This window comes from Leuresthes tenuis, unplaced genomic scaffold, assembly GCF_036924035.1.
Source record: "Leuresthes tenuis unplaced genomic scaffold, fLeuTen1.0.hap1 SCAF_13, whole genome shotgun sequence".
NCBI classification, from domain to species: Eukaryota; Metazoa; Chordata; class Actinopteri; order Atheriniformes; family Atherinopsidae; genus Leuresthes; species Leuresthes tenuis.
The window spans coordinates 19382954-19396215 of record NW_027325367.1 but is presented as its reverse complement, the minus strand read 5'-3'; the positions used below and the strand labels follow the sequence as shown (position 1 = coordinate 19396215).

The window sequence follows — 13262 nt, the reverse complement described above, 5'->3', positions numbered from 1 at the left end:
TAAAATGCACCACCATTGACAGGATAATACTGTCAAAAAAAAAAGTGATCGACAGGGTCTGCAGTTCAGATGCTAGGATGGCATGACAGTATAGCAATGAAAATATTCTTAAAGTAGCATAGGCTTGATTTAATATCCTTTATGGCGGGCATAAATAAAGTATTGCTGTCTTTTTCTTTTCTGTGCTGTCTACTTTTTCGAAACTGAAACTGAGAGCAGATAGTTTTAAACCGTTTGTAATACATTGACTGTGCATAAGTACCTCACTCAATCCCTCTTGTATTTACTTAGCCAACAACAGAACATTTGGAGTATTTTACAAGCATAATCATTTAAATTTGGCAGGCAACATGGCAGCATACTACTTTGCATTTGTCGTGGCAGCTCACCCTGGAAGATTGGCCGAACTTGGGGTGAGACTGTACAAATTCTTAGCCTGCAGACTATAGATTATCCGGTTCCAACACGGAAACTAGATACATTTCTTAGTAGCTTGTAAAGATGGGAGGTAGTTCAATTTAAAAGATGCTGAACGAATGGCGGTGGACAATAAGTTTTAAAAGCAAATATTTTACACCTCCAGACAACACTATCAAAATCATCCAGTCAGGAACATGAATGAGGTAGCAATGTGCATCCATGTTTATCTGTAACAAATTATGCAACACTTTTCAATTCAGAACAAATCACGTATGCAATTTGAGTGTATTGTTATTCGTTTGAAATGTTTTATGACAATGTTTTAAATGTTTAATATCAATAGTTTAAGATTAAGATTATAGGTGCTTGTAAAATAATCCAAACCATAGTTTGTTTTTCCTGTCACGTCTTTTATATAGTTACATCGTCACAGATAATGTCCGACATTACTCAATCTTCCAACATTTGTCAGCATCTACCAACTTTCTGTCAGGGTTCGTGGTGGGGAGGGAGGACCCAGATGCAGACTTCGAAAAACTTAATTTATTAACAAAAAAGGCACAAGGCAAGAACAAAGGACGCAGCTGAGCTGGATATCAAATAATTCTAAAACTAGAATACATCAAGACTATATTTAAATAACAAAGACTATGACTATGACTATGACTATGACTATGACTATGACTATGGCTTTGAAAACATGAGGCCGTAACCTGACCTGAGCAGTAAAGTGAGGATTCTGCAATGAGTTGAGTGAACCTGGAAACTAAGTACTGTGAGGAGGTGATTAATGATGACGTGCAGCTGTGAAACAGAAACAGGTGACGTGAGTGAAACTTAACGTGACAGGGGAAAACATGACAGAAATGAACCAAGACCCTGAAAACATGACAAAACAAAACTCAAAACGTGACACTTTCTATATCAGTTCAACATAAAAATATCCTGATGATTCAGTACTATGTGAGACAGTCGCAACAGTGGTCAGTTGGCTCTGTGACTACTGGGGTCACGGAAAAAGAATATTTAACGAGCTGGCTTTTGTGGGAATGTGGAAGCAGGGACTGGCGACAACTGCTATGTAGTAAAAAGCGGCGCAAGAAAAAAATGTTAGAAGATTTTTTTAAAATCAAGCTTACCTCATATTTCCTCAAATAGAGGCCAAAGCCTTTATTTACTGAGACAGCTTGGGGTACCTTGCTTGTATTGCAGGCAGGCCTCTATTTCAAATTCTCATTGTTAATGGTACAATACAATCATGTATTTCAATGTCTCAAAACAAAAATGTGGAACAACTCACATTAATAATGGATACTCATTTCCACATACCGTCATAGGTATTCATCCTGAAGTCAATTTTATTCATCCTAATCAAAAAGTGTGCAAAATTACAGTCAGTTTTTCCCTCCTCCAGTACTTGCTTCGAGCTCACTGTAAATGTTTACCTTTTGCGATGGACTGTGGAAAGAGACTGCGCTGTGTATCAGAAAGTTAAATAAACAAGGTAGCAAACAGGCTAACTCGCTATTAGCTTGACGAGCTATTACAACAGATGGAACACTTTCAGCACCATGTCAAAAACAGAATTCCCTCTGAGTTTAATTGGACAGAAACGCTCCTTTTCATACAAGGGATTTTTATTGTGAGACACGAGCAAAGATACTGTGCAACAACTTACGGGACAGATCCGAAACGGTTCAAATCTATGTAACCAGCTCTCTCGACAAACCCTTGATCTATTACAACAAATGCTGTTTAAGCAAGGTTATTTTATTGAATTGATAAGATAAAAGTGGTATATATATTTCTTTGGTATGCAAAATATAATGATAAAACTGAATGAAATGACTGGCCATTTGTTTGTGTCAACTTACCCCCTGAATCCAGGTTTTTATTTGAGAAAATACAGCAAGTCTAAATGAACTCAAAATACACTTAATGAAAATGAGAATTGAAAATGAAAATTCTTGTTTAGCTGTGTTGGTCGTTTTGTTCTGAATGTGGAGCATTTTCAATGTATAACGACAACACAGAAAAATCACCTGATGGTTCTTTTACTTTGCTGATTTTCTTGACACATACTTCATGTATTAGATCATCAGGCTATTTCTATCTTTAATAAAGGCAGGCTATGGCAGTTGTTTTAATTATATCACTGTTTTATTTTGATTAAATCAGTCAATAAGTAAATCGATCAGAATTTCTTTTAATACCTGTAATACTTGTAAGATCTAAGTCTAGACGTATCTAAATCTAGTAAAGGAAAAAATAATATGATGAATACAAATTTGTGATTGATTTAGAAGAGGAAGGATTTTATGTTGTAAAAAAATATTTGAAACAATTTGACAAAGCTATTTTTTCTAAGCCAATTAAGATAGAAAATTAATTTTAAAAAAGTTTAAACAGTTTAAGAGCCTCAATGCAACAAGGTGGATCACCACAAGTTTTCAATGTACTGTGTTGAGACAGCATCTGGGTATTTAAGGGCTCACACTGGAAACATAGGTTCATAAGTGCAGTTCTGTAGGCTAAGCCTGAGGAATCAGGAGCTTTAAAAATCAATTAAAGGACTTAAATGTTTCTCCTTCTTTTTTTTTTTTACGCTTTGAGGAGCCAAATCAGCTGCCAATGGCTACTGCCATCAGCATGTGAGATTTCACATTGCAACTTTTCTCCAAACAAGAAGAGCAGTGGTCCAAGTGTGCTTTGCGCAACACCTGAAGAAAATGAGTTGGATAACTGATACTAGCAGCGACATAAGAACCAAACTAGCTTTGGAAAAATCCCTGAGAGTTCAGCCAAGCAATTGAGCTCTTACTTATGATGCGTCTGTGACTTAGAAATGCTGTTTTTAATGTGTCTGGGGAAATTTTACGTCCTCAGGATTTCCTAAAGGCAGAGTTTAAAATACTGTTAAAAATAATTGGTGGGAGCGAGACCAATTTGATCCATCGGGGGAAGATTTTTGCGGGGATAGAGTTTGGGGAAACATTTCACTGGGTTTTCCTTCACATAGGGATAGCGCTCATGCTGCATGTTCTGTCTGAATCCATTTTTATGTTATAATAGCTTCTTTATAAATGCTACAGAGTATCTTGGTCTACATTTGAATAATTTTCCTTAAGCTATTCAAGTTTTTTAAGCTCATTAACCCAAAGTCATCTGTTACCTTTCTTACTGTTAGTCTTTAGTATTATACTTGTTCTCGGGCATTAGCCTAATTACCATTCAATGTAATGTCACAAATACATACTACTGTTGCCTTATGCAAATTAAACTATTATAATTCCTATGACTATGGTGACACTCTTTAATTATTTAATCCGAGTAGAGAATTCTTATCCCTGATCCAAGTCTCCTAAAACTGTGGAAACGGCAGCTCAACAAAAGAAAAAAAGCTTCTCTCCCTGAGGAATACACCCCACTCTTTAAGTGAGCAGTAAATCTGGCACTTGGGGGTGGTTGTCCATGTTTGTGTGTGTATTTGAGCGTGTAAATGTAAGTGTCCTCTAGTCCATATCCTCCAGAGCTGTCAAATGTTGCCTGGCCCTGCAACATCCGCAACCCGTGACCCCTGTAACTCCTGTTTTGTTCTCGGCACTCCAGGCCCCTCAGATATCCCTCCACTTGTACTCCCCCAGATGACAGATACCCCTGTCGTCTCCGTTCCTCCAAACTACCCCAGTAGCCTTTGACCCCCTCAGCACCTCTGCCTCTGTGAGCGGCTGCCCTCGCATTCCAGCAAAGGAGCTGAAACCTGAGCCTGCGGTGAGCTCATCGCCTGGGCCACAGAATCAAGAGTTAAATGATACCAAAAAACAGTGAAAACTGAGAGAGAAGGGGGAGAGGCAGCCGCTGGAGTAAGACAGGTCTGGAACTGGTTCTGTGTGTCTGCTTGCTGGGGCTCCTCTGGGGGTTAAGTTACACGAAGAAAGCCAGGAGTAAGAGGAAGAAGAAACTGCTGGCGTTTTTAAACTCTCTCTGCTTTTTGTCTGTCTCGTTTCCCTACTCTCTCTGTTTCTCCACGGCCCAACCGACTGGTGCCTGCAGCTTCCTCTTGACACGGGACAGCAAGCCCGCTGCCTTCCATCCGTGCTTTCAAGTTAACGAGCCCCGTCGGTCTCGTTCTTTCGTCTGGAAGCCAGGCTGCGATGTGAGTGTAATACCGTGAGGTCGTGCTCTTCGCTCTCTCAGCGCCTCTGTTCCTCTTTGACCCTGCCGCGACCACCAAGTGTCTTAAGATGGTAAGTGTTCCTCTTCAAATTGCCTGTGTGTGTGTGTGTGTCAGAGTGCGTGCATGGCTTTCAAGAGTGTGCGTCTTTGTCTCTGTTGAGGAGAACATGTAGTTGAGGAATAGAATGTATCTGCTCCAGAAAGTCTTCCAAAATGTCACAACTCAGAATCATTGTGATTCATGTCTCATATTGTGATGAGTACCATTAAGATAAGTAATCACTGCAAACATAATTACTCCAATCAGCGTCTCTCTCATGCTGAGTTTGGAGGATGACTGCCTGCAAGTTGGAAAAAGAGGCTTTTTAGCCAAGAGCATCTTTAGCTGAAAGATGAACTTTTAAAACTTTTAAGAGTACCATTAGATAAACCTTTCATGCATGCATTATTCATCTCTGCCATGTTTCCTTCTAGTTCACTGCCATTTGTTCACCGTGTCTCTCCCTGACCTTGTGCTTGTCTTGTCAGCCTTTCGGGTGACAAAATCCTTCTGAGGCAGAGTTTTAAACGGGGATGATGATTTTAAAAGGTGGCCTGCAGGAGACAATAAAAATAAAAGGTTGCGTACACATTATGACTATTACAATGCTTTTAAAAACACAATAAAAGTGAGCGCTTGCGTCCTCTCTCTGGGGTTGTTTTAATAAAAATTCAGTGTAAATATCAGTTTACAGTCTGAGATATATGATTTTCAAGCAAAAAGCCGTTAACAGCAGCTGTGAGTTACAGTAATACATTTCATTAATCTGAGGGAAAACAGAAATGTTTGCCTCTGTTTTTATTAAAGGATGTGCCATTACTTAAATAGATGTGAAGTCCTCTGCTGCCTGCCACAGGTAAACACGCCAAGCTCCTTGGAAATAATGACATCTCCATGATCAAAAGCTTTGTGGCCAGGAAAAGCTGCCCTGAACGCACTCAATTTGCAAAGTTATTTAATTTACGGGTTTCACCAAATCCTAGACCATCCTTGCCGATGGATGTGATTAATGGGTAACATTACAGCATACAGAGAACAACTACGCACACCTCTCCATCAATGTATGACCTCCAACATTTCATTTTCTGAATACATTCACAGTTGATGTGCAGAAATAGCCTGGATTTTGCTTTCGCTTGTTTTCCACATAATTCATTTCAAGAATGTTACTCGACCGATTTCATCGTAGCCACTGAAGAGCTGACCAGTCAAAGGTCAGATCTATAGTGAGCTAAAAGAAAATACAAAGTTCCCAAACACTTCTATCAAAGACCTCATTTAACATAATCCCCATCAGATCAGATGAGCTCATCTTCAGGGACTTACAGGGAACTCATTATGTTCCACATGAAGGCAATTTAATTCATTTCAAAGTTACACAAATTTGTTTCAGCGTATAAATGATGCCTTTGTTAAATATAATAAAAAAAGGTTAAGGATAAATCCTTTTGTTTAAGTTTGAGGTTAACTTCTAGAACATGGAGTGTTGTTTCAGTCATACATTGTTTGCTTTCTTGCTGGTTTAAAAGCTAATCCAGATTCCTCTTTTCCAGCTATTTCAATTGTTATAATAGTTATAAATTCAGCTTACTTGAAGTATACTTCCAAGATTTAAAGTAGTACTCTTAGCAATTTTTTTTATATTATCTTATTTAGCTAACTATATTAATACTTTAACTGATCATTTTTAGGTCCTACATTACCTACAAACTACATTAGCTTAATTATTTCTTCTACTTAGCAAATGATTTCATAGCCTTTTTCTTGCTAACTTAATAGCTTTTAAACTTTTTCTTTTTACTTAATTTCCCCTGATTACTAGGTTTTCAGTGGTCTGTTTCGAAATATTCTTTTTTTCTCAATAATTTTACATTTTAGAATTTTATCAAACTGTAATCTGAAACTTTACTCCTTTAAAAAAAAGTGCAGTTGTTATGAAGAGTGCTTTCTTTGAAAATGCTTATTGAAAGTGCCTGAACACGACAAGGAAAATTGTTATGCAAAATAAAATGTGAATAAAAGCACAAATTGAATATCTTTGCAATAACAAAAAAAACCAATGTTTGTTTCAGATAAAAATTTTAAAGATCACAACCTACTTTGAATGATGTCTTTATCCAACTTGTAGTAACTGCTTTGAAATAAATGGAGCACTTTGTTTCCTAAAGATAGTGAAGCACGGTCAAACCAGAGTAACGTAATTTTTAATCCTACAATTTCCGTGAATCATCATTCACGTGTCAGTTCTACAAAATATGTTACATTTGTGTCAGAGTGAGTGACAGCCCAACAGGCACCTTTTTGAGGCATAGGGGTTTATGTGCCAAAAGTGAGCTCTGTCACCTATTACTGCTTTAGGGGACAGGCAAGTACTACGAAAGTGTTTCTTACATTACTACATGAGTGAACACATTCGACAGCTGGAATGTTTTTTTTAGATTCAAGCCTCTGTTTCAACATTGTCCATTTTAAGACATTTAACCAAAGAAATCATTTGACATAATTTTGACACAGAGGAAACTCGCGCTGTCTTTAGAGTGTCGGAAATGGGTGGAAAATGTTAGGACTGGAAAACACATTTTGATTTGTTTTTTTGAAAGAGCTCCCTTGAATTTTTTTCTCATGTAGATACATCCGTGATAGACTAGAATTCAGTGAAAAACTTCCCCAAGCCCAAACCTGTTTTACTGTAGATTCAGGTGATGACAGCAGCCAGCTGACGGCATGAATCAGGCATTGTCTGGTGTTGGACTAGCCCGAGGGCAGAACTCAGATATGCGGCAAGGGAGCAGAGTGAGAGGGCTAAGAGGAGAGCCTGAGGGGGCCAGTGGGAGAGATCTGAGTGTGAGGAAAGAAAAACTACAAAGAGAGGACACCACTGTATACTTCTTAGGCGAACTAGGAGCTCCAGCACAAGGAGAAGCTTGTTCTTGCACTGTCTCGCTGCTCTCTGGGCATGTAGCAGTAGGACACGAAAACAAAGTCGAATACCACAGGGTAATGTGATTACAGGCAAATAGGAGAATGAGGGTTAATTGGAGTTAAGTGTCTGTAAAAAATCACCCAATATATACTTCGGCACGGTACCCCCATCCTGCCAACAAGGCTCAAATTCCTCCTGCCTCCTTTAAAATAAACAGAACCTAATAGTTCAGAAGGAATGTTGTGATTGTATATTTTCTGATGATAATACCTGGATACTTGGAGCAGAGTCATTAGATTAGAGTCAGTTGCTGAGGCATTAGAATAACATGGAGACCAAAGTAAAAAACATTAAGCTGTAATAATGACCTCACATGTGTCTGGAGGTCGAACCCAGCAAGTGAACATCAGCCATAACAAATCCCACCAAGAGCCATTTTCATCAAACACTCATAATCTCCCCCTTGTGACCACCGGTGCCCCGTTTATGTGGGACCTGTCATTCAGAGTGACAGACGAGCCTGGCAAAGATATAAAAAAAAACCCACTCACTTCCGAATCTAACCTTGACCTTTGAAAGATGACCAGAGCTGAATAAATGTGGAAAAAACACACAAGTGGCTCCGCTATATTTCATCTTACAGTCGACTCTAAATCAATTTTTTTGTCAAGTGCACTGGCTTTCACCATGTTACAGTGGAAGTGTGTAAGCATAAGGACTTCATAGAACCGAACAAACAAAACAACCCCCCCTCCCTACAATTCCCTATTAAAGATTTTATGTTCTAATTGTGCCCTGATAAGGAACAAAGTTGCTCTTTCTGCGTTGGCTGTTTGCTGTAATCCATGCTCCTCTGCTCCGTGTTGTGGCAGTCCAACGGACCACGGCTCATATTTGTCCATGCTGTGCAGTCTCAAGCCAGCAAACTTCCAGAGATTCCTACACCAGTTGAACCATATTCTTCAGCTAAACGGTCTCCCACAATGAGGGGGTAAAGTTTTCCAGCCTCCTGGAGATGGAGCGCCCTCCAAACTGCTGACGGCCTACAAGTGTGGTTTCTATTTTGTTTGTTTTTGCTGTAGTTTCTGAAGTTTGTATGTCACACTTTTAATTGTTCATACGTAAAAAAAGAATGGCTCCTATGTTGTCCGCCATTTGGTGTGGTTGGGATGTCATTTGATCAATGCAAGATCTGGGCTTGTCTCATGCTAGATATACTTTTTGTTTTTACATTGATTTGGCAAGTATAATGTAAAATAAACTATTCACTATGCCTGCTTTAGTGACTTGAGTTGACCAGTAGACAAAGAAACAGGTGTTTTAAATTCACAATGCAAACCAATACAATGGACAATATATACTATATGTATATATTTGTATGTATATGCATATACAGTTCTCAGTGTTCTATACCTTTTTATTATTCATTTTTCTTAAAATATCAAATGTAGTTTTTGAAACCTAGTCTAACCTGATCAGAGTTATTTGCATTGGAGCAACCAGTTAAATATTATATTTGCAACTGCATTCCTTCTGGTGCCGCACAGACTTGTGAAGTGATTTATACCTGTTATTGTAGCCGTCAAAGATACTATGATGGTAATCAGGTCATTTAAACACCCCGAAGTCTGAGGTACTATTTCTTGATTTAAAAAGGAGGCGCTCACATTTTTAATAGGGGCTTTTAAAAACAGGTAATTCCTCAAAGAAATTTCTAATCATTATTTTCATAATCGGTTTGAGATGAAAGTTAATTGCACTTTCTGGCTATTTTGCTAGTGCGGTGCTGTCTGTGACCGAATAGGCTGACACACATGTTTTAAGGTCTGTATGCAGAAGCATTACTGTTTGCTTTGGAGCCATCTGAAAGTGGCCAAAAAAGCATTTGTGAATCTCAGCCAGAAGGGCTGCCAGCAGGCATATAGCACACAACACAAAACCCCACTCCTCGATTTTCTGCTCCAACCACACTGAACTTTTAACAGGCTTCGTGCCGCTGACACATTCTGGACTCACTCGATGTCCTCCGCCCCCATCATTGCCCCTTATCAGACTTTTTATGTTCACACCTGATAAGAAAAACCTCAGCTTGTCTCTAAAAGTTGATATTTTGGAGGGCAATCTTCATGTTTCATGTGATTTTCATGCATTGCAAAGACATCTGCATTAGGTTCTGTGGCAGTGGCAAACACACTGTGACTCACAGAGCATTTTCTATTCCTGAATTAAACTGAAAAAGCTGCAGATTACATGATGAATCCCCTCATGCTTTTACGCCAAAGCAGTAGTAGTGGTGCGGGCAGTTATCAGGGAAAGCCAGTGTTTGTATGCTTCTCCTCAGTCGAACTGTTAGAGGGCACTTCTTAGGTATTTGAGTTTCTATTTCCTGCTGCATTCTACTCAAATCCACTATATTCTGAAGGGAATGTGGTATTTCTTCCTCTATTACGGTTAGTTGTCAACTTAAGGTATTTTTCAAATTTATCGACTTGTAATGCTGTGAAAAAAGAGTGCTTAGTTGGGGCTCCCTGTCATTTTTCACCATTAAGACAAACTACAAATGATAAAAAAGGAATAAAAAGGTAATATTTCTCCTTTCTCTAAAAGGCTGCAAAGCAGGCTCACCTTGCACTGCACGGACAAAGTATCGCTCATATCTCAACTGAACTGGTTTCAGTTGGTTTCAGACTGACTTCAGTCTGCTTGAGACAGAGGAATGTTATGCTTGTCAAATGCAGCATTACTCTTAAGAAAATACAATTACATTTATCTCCGGAGAGGGTGCTGTTACATTTTGCTAAAACTGGCCATATAAATGAGGAATCTATACTTGAAAATTTAGTAGATTCCGTGATAACAAAGAAAAACCGGGTCAGAAACAAACCTATAACATCTGGCACAAGCATATCTGCCCTGTGTCATAAGGCAAAATGGGACAGTAATGAAAGGAGTGCATATTGCAGATCCACATGTGACACTAGCTCTAAACCAAATGTGGTTTTTAAAGTGATTCAGTAATAGGACATATTCTGGAAATGATATTTGTATTTTCACAGAAATACAAGAATGTGGGCTTTTCTTCCATGGCTGTGTGAAAGTCGCAGCCAGTTTGAACTCGCCATCATGTGTTCTGTGTTACATTCTGTTTGCGGCACAAGAGTGAGTTCTAAATTTGATTTGAGGAGCTATAGGCTAAGTCATTAAAATTTGATTTGAATCAGATTTCCAACCACCTACTGTAGTATGGCTTCTACACGATTCTTTCTGTCGTCCATAGAATTCATAGTTGCCTCACACAGCTAAGCGCCTGTCTTCGTCCCTCTTTGTTCTGCGTACTTTTAGTCTTCCTTTTAAGAGTCGACGTGACATCCTCCCCTGGTTTTTTGTTGCAACACTTGTGACTCAGTGATAAAGGTTACACAACTCCCTGCCCTTCCTGTTGTGGATCTTTGTCATTTTGTTTATGCATATTGCTTTAGAAGCAGCTGGAACGTAATGCATTGCCAGTCAAAGAGTCTTATTGCAGCTTTTTCAGGCTGAGGCTCAGACAGGCATGTTCATCTCTCCTTAGATATGTGTCTCTTTGTTTGCCTACGCTCCTTTCGCCTGTCTACGTAAATTGGTTTTTCCTGTCCATGCGCTTCTTTCACCCACTTGTTTATTATCTGTTTCAGTGTAGTTCGGACGCTCTTCACTTCTGTCACTCTACACCATTATTTTCCTACTTTGCATGTTGCATGCTGAGGTAGCTAACACGACTGCCTCGGAGTAATGCATTCCCCTGTATTTCAAAAGTTTAACAGTAATTGCCCGGTAATTGTTGGCCCAGGTCCACGTGAAAGTTTAGCCTCTTATTATGTCACTTGAAGTGTGTTGTAACAATACACTGTCATAAAATAAATAAATAAATACATTTTGTCCTGTGGCAATATAGCATTATATGCTTCAGAAACCCAATTATTCAAACAACCTGGTTGTTATTGAAACAATGAGAAATAATCTCTCCCAAGTGGCATACAGTTTTCAGTTTGTTTTAACAAAATAAGCATTTCTTGACTGAACACAGCCCCTGGCAGGCATCCAGCTCAGGCACATTCCACTTTCACATGACCTTCTCAACAAACCTGGCCTAGAGCAAGAGCTGTCCCGCCTGTCTTTGACCACACTTCCCTTTAAGTGGCCTTGATAATTCCAGGCCTGCTCACCTCTTATCTTGTGTTCTATGGACTGATGTCCCAATCCAGTGGAACCCTTTGAAACTCAGTGTCATCTCACGTGTTTTTCAGCTTGTCTACAGTAGGTGTGAACAGATGCGGTTTGGAGAGTTTTAATGTTTGGAATGTGTCAAATAGTAAGATTTTACAGCATTCTAACTTTTGTTCTCAAAAAGACAAGATATTCTATAAATACAGGATGTAATTATTTAGAAACCTCACATATTAACTGAGAAAAATACAGATAGTTAACAAACACATATAATGTTGAAACAATTTCAATGGAAATATTGCCATTTGGAATCTGAAATACGTGATAGAAATTAACACAGCGAAGTTAACAACTTTATTTGTGTAGCATTTTTCAAGCACAGATACAACCCATAGTGCTTTGCTTCCACAAACAAATGGTTAGGTTTCTACAACCATATCCCATTAGCTTAGCAGAAACACTAGCATTAGCTAGTCAAACAGCCAACCTTACTAAGGATGTTTTGTTGTTTGTTCTCCGTAGAAATACAAGAAAGTGAAAAAAAATGCGATAAGCCTTGTTGGAAAAATTATACTAACTGTGTTTGTACAGATTTAAAATGACAAACACCAGGACACTCAGGCAAAATATAATGTGATCGCTGTTTCTAGTCTTCATGCTAAGCTGCGGTATCTGCCATTCCAGCTAACTCAAAAACTAGCTGAACAGTTTGTTATATCTAATTTGCTACTCTAGACAATTCAGTTAGACGTTCAGATTTATTATTTTACTAGAGCATATGCTAACCTTTTGTGCAGCAATTAAAAATCAACATGTTAATTTAGAGCTTCAGGGTTACCCACAGGCTGACTTTGTTACCTTCTAACATAACAAGCTAGCCATTTTGATAGTTATGCCTTTTCATCGAACGCAAAGCAACTGATCATATTTACACTAATTAATTACATGAAATATTTGAAGAGTTGTATTCTGAAGAATACTTTCTGTACTCTGTGATAAAATCGTTATTTTTAAACCCCCTTAAACAGAGCTGACTGCACCAGTTGTCCTGCATATAAGGGAAAAGTTCCTGAGTTGAGGTTTTATTGATTTTCTGAATAACAGAGGAAGGCTGCAAAGCTTGTTTTTAAGGCAGGAAATGGAATTGGCTTTTGCAAATGATGGTGTGTGTGTGTTTGTATTTACGGAGTCAGAAAGACAAAGCCACCCAGCACTTTAATATCCCCAAAAACGCTGGAGAGACGGGGCATCTGTTTGAGAATCCCACATCAAACGAGACGGCGTGTCAGCGGTGGGTTATGCATATATTTCCCTTGTACATCCCATCCAGCTGAAACAGGCTGGCGAGCTGATGAGTGGAAGGAAATACTGTTTTGATCAAGACTTGAAGGCGAGGACGAAAGACAGAAAACAAAGCACATACATGTGCAAGTATGCCGATACAGCTATAATGTAAGTTGCTTATTGATTGCGCTCTCGAGGATCTTTTCTTGTCTT

General features: G+C 38.8%; 1 protein-coding gene across 1 annotated transcript in view; it reads left to right on the top strand.

The window, feature by feature from the left end:
• Nucleotides 1–4429: 4429 nt before the first annotated feature.
• The window catches only part of flrt2 (fibronectin leucine rich transmembrane protein 2), a 45958-nt gene continuing 37125 nt past the window's right edge, over nt 4430–13262 (top strand). Inside the window, exon 1 of the mRNA XM_072362446.1 lies at nt 4430–4667. The gene's annotated coding sequence lies outside the window, so the exon portion shown is untranslated. The remainder of the gene's footprint in view (nt 4668–13262) is intronic.